Here is a 4,367-nt window from a genome sequence, read left to right as displayed (position 1 = left end):
ACACCATAACCAGGCACAATCCTGTACTCTGAGGAACGGCCTCAAGGGGAATGCAGGCGACTGTGTAGGTTAGTGGTTAGAATTCTGATCACTGAGGGATCAGTTGGTTAAGCATGTCTGCCTTTGGCTCAGGTGGTGATCCTGGAGTCCTGGGATCAAGCCCCGTGTCAGGCTCCTTGCTCAGCGGGGAGTCTGATTCTCCCTCTCCCTCTGTGCTCTCTCTCTTTCTCTCTCTGAAGTAAATAAATTAAAAAATCTTAAAAAAAAAAAGAATTCTGATCACTGAAAGAAAAATATAAAAACTGTGTAGCTATATAGTTGAAGGAATATTGAAGGAATGTATTCTAATTGTAGCAAACAAATTATGACACACTAAATAAAAACAACCAAGTACAAGTGCTCTCCATCAGTGAACTTTCCCATTTTAAGTGCTGCATAGTTGAACTTTGGGTTTTCATTCTTTTATGAACAAAACTTTTGAAACTTCCTCTCACCTGTTAGACTGGCTTTTAACTCTTCAGTCACAGGAGCCCTAGTGTTTTGATAAATTAATCATCTTCCATTTATAAACAACCCCTTTTAAAGTTTCTGTAGCTTTTGCCAGAGTATTTTTTTAAAGATTTTATTTATTTATTTATTTATTTATTTATTTATTTATTTATTTATTTATTTGAGAGAGGGAGAGACAGCACGAGTGGGGGAAGGGTCAGAGGGACAAGCACACTCCCTGCTGGGTAGGGAGCCCCGGATGTGGGGCTCTATCCCTCCACCCCATGATCATGACCTGAGCTGAAGTCAGACGCTTAACCAACTGAGCTACCCAGGTGCCCTTGCTTGAGTATTTTAAAAGAGCCCTTATCTTTTGTATATTAACTTTTAAAAGCACTGTTAATAAATAATATAATTATATAATGTTTTCCTTCCACTTCTGGAACCTATTTTGAGGGGAGATACTGCAAGAAGATTCTAGTCCTTGCATCTTTTACTCTGTCCTCAGATCCTAGATGGCCCTCTGTTGCAGTTCTTGAGTTCACATCTTGGCATGCCAGGGTATCACTGGGATTTCTTGTGTCTTAAACGACACTCAAGGATCTAGGGTACCAGGTGACCCATGTAGGTCCCATCCCACCATAAGCCCACAATGAGCAAACTGGGTCTCACTTCCCAAGCAGTGTTCCCTTTGGGGTTCAATGGCTCACACTTTCCCATAGAAGCAACAACCACAGGTAGAAGGGTATTTCCAATGTTTCAACCATCCAGGAAATATTTCATTGAGATGAGAGAAATCTCAAAATATCTTCTTTAAAACCTTCCATTACAAAATCACCTCCTTTTAGGTAACACTTCTACATAGAAGATGATTGTGGTGTGCATATTTTCAAAAACAGGACATAATGTCTATTTATCAGTTTATAATCTAGAATATATAGAGATTATACTCCATCTATTGTACTTCTTTCCCCAATATTACTTATACAGATTTACAGCAAATTATAAACAATTGAAATTATGAAAGGGTTAAATCTTAGATTTGGATTTCTATTTATCTTTCATTAGAATGTTATTTAACATCCTCCTCACCTAATGGTGACTATGGACAAGGCAAGACTACTGGGTTGCTGGAGGAGCTCCATCCCTGGGATGGAAACCTGGGCCAGTTATGTGTTCGATCCGTATCTTGCAAGTTTCTCCACCTTATCAACTTGACTTCTCTAAAATCATCACAATACTTACGTCACTGAAAATTAACCCCAACCAATAACACTTGGGATCCTAGGAAAAGATCCAGGTGACTCCATTTATAGGTCAATAATTGAGGGCTTCCTATTTATAGTTTGGGAACTTCTACCCATCTCTCCTCCCATTTTTTTCTTTTCACAATATGACAAACGCTAACCCTTCTTGTACATATCCTTTGTACCAGATGTACATTACAGTGTTGAAGACCAATCAGAATTTTTTTTTTCCAGAAAAATCCCTTTCTCAAGATATATTCCTATTAGTTTGCTTTCCTATATCCAGGTAAGCACATTGTGTTATTCCTGAGGCTTTTTTTACACCGTCCTATGCTGATCCAAATCAAACAGACCTTTCGAGGGTACTGACAATGACATCTTTATTGAATATGATCGCTGCTAAAGCTGTAGCTCCCTGTTTGCTCTCTAATGTTGTGCCAAGATCTTGGCCTTTAGATGTTCCCAGAATCCCTGGAAACATTACTTATTTGTTTGTGAGTATAAGCTCTAGAATGCTTTTGCATCCACAACAAAATATGAGGATGAATAAAGCGTGTGAATCTTTTCCTGGGCCGGAATTTCTTTTCTTCACCTAACCATAGGACTTGGAGTCACTTAGAAGACCAGTAATACTCTACATTGGTGCATTTGCAAAATATACCAGCATCAAAACAGAGTAAAAGGATTTGTTGTAACAGGATCCTTTTTTTTTTAACCTTTGGTATTAAAACTTTTTTTCTGAATATTAAAAGTATTAACATTTCTTTTTTTTTTTTTTTTAAGATTTTATTTATTTATTTGACAGAGAGAGACACAGTGAGAGCAGGATCACAAGCAGGAGGAGTGGGAGAGGGAGAAGCAGGCTTCCCGTGGAGCAGGGAGCCCAATGCGGGGCTCGATCCCAGGACCCTGGGATCATGACCTGAGCCGAAGGCAGACGCTTAATGACTGAGCCACCCAGGCGCCCCAAAAGTATTAACATTTCTAAATTCCAAGGGATATTGGTGGGTACTGTGGTTAAGGACTCACATTGTTTAACTTTTAAAATATAAATTAAAAAAACTAGTCTTCATATATCCTAGCCTGATGACTTAAAGAAATCAGCTGGGTATCAAAAAATCACCCTAACACTCAATTGTTTAGATATCATAAAGGCTAAGTAAACATAACGGTTCTATCATCAGAAAATACTAGGAAGATGGACAGAGATAACATTTCACAGTGTCTATCAGAAGATCTCAAGAAAGTGTACTAGTAATGATGCCCTTCCATTTGAGCTTTATTTTGAGTCATAGGACAAAAGCATTTGTTAAAATGGGACCTTTGAAAGCCACAAAGAGAAGAGTAGAGTCAACAGTAAGGACGGAGCATAGCTGCCATCATGGGCGTGGGGCTGAGGGTGGGGGGAGGGTTGTCAGAGGGCACAGAGCCTCGGTCCCTGCACTCGTGTGCGCCAGCCTTGGAGCCCGGCAGGAGGGCACCGCAGCTCAGGGAGAGCGGCTGGCTTTGCTGGCTCCCACTTGCTCCTCAGGCCAAAGTCCAGGCAGAAGTTGGCCTTGTGGGGTTCCTGTCGTCCTGCCAACCCGCGGCACTCCGGGGACATTGCTAGGAGAATCCTGGCCAAATCCTGCATGAGAAGTCACCTCCTTCACATGTTCTCCCATGTCAGGGGGTTAGACTAGAGGAGACCCCTTCTGTCAGCGTTTGTGGTGTCCGTGCACCAGCCAAGGAAAAGGAAGAGAAAGAAAGAGAAAGCAACCTGTTTAACCACACACAAGAGAAAGGAAAGAATGCTTCAGAATAGCTGATCTGGGAATGAAGCCCAACGTGCCCAAGTCAGCTCAGCTTGCTGTTTTTTGCATGTACTGAGGGTTTTTAGCAATTTAAATAATTACGATCCTACTGACTTCGAGCCATCATATAGGTATCAGTGCTTTCTCAAACAGAGAGCAGTCCAAAGCCACTGTTCACAAAGTACTATACAGAAGAACCTATGCAACCTTTGACCACAGTCAATACACGAAGTATATTCAGACATATATACAGAGCGCCTCCATATAAACAAATGTAATAGGCAGGTACCCTCAAAAAGAGGCCTTCACTTGCCATCCTCAAGGCCATCAATAGGAAATCTTCCTTTCCATAAGGTCCTTCCGACGCCACGTGTATATAGATGCCCAAATGCATATTCACGCCCACGTACCTACTGATGCTCCGTCACCTCACCCATGCACGCCATCTCTCCTGAACCAAGAAAAACAACACATGTCCTGGGAATGTTCACTTGAATTTTATTGTACTTTCCTCTTTAAGAAAAGTGGAAATCCAAATCCAAAGAAATCTCACACGATTTCTTTCAAATGGATAAACTTAGACAATTTATCAACGCTTCCTTAAATTTTTACACCACCCCGAACTCAACAGGTTTTTGTTTTAAGGTAAACCAGGTTTTTGGTTCTTCCCTGTGGAGAAGTTACTTTCAAGTCAGTGAAAGTTCTTGGCCCATGATGAAAAGTCTTTGCCAATTAGTACTCAACAACTCCAATTCATTTTTTTCTGGTTCAAGATGAGTAGGAGCCTAATAAGGCTGTGATAAAAGGGCAAAAGGCACCGAGAGCCAAAAGCGGATTA

Source organism: Mirounga angustirostris, unplaced genomic scaffold (genome assembly GCF_029215605.1).
Source record: "Mirounga angustirostris isolate CCGP_5_RB_7025 unplaced genomic scaffold, mMirAng1.0.hap1 SCAF_9, whole genome shotgun sequence".
NCBI classification, from domain to species: Eukaryota; Metazoa; Chordata; class Mammalia; order Carnivora; family Phocidae; genus Mirounga; species Mirounga angustirostris.
The sequence above is the reverse complement of the archived record's forward strand: the minus strand, read 5'-3'. Positions refer to the sequence as shown.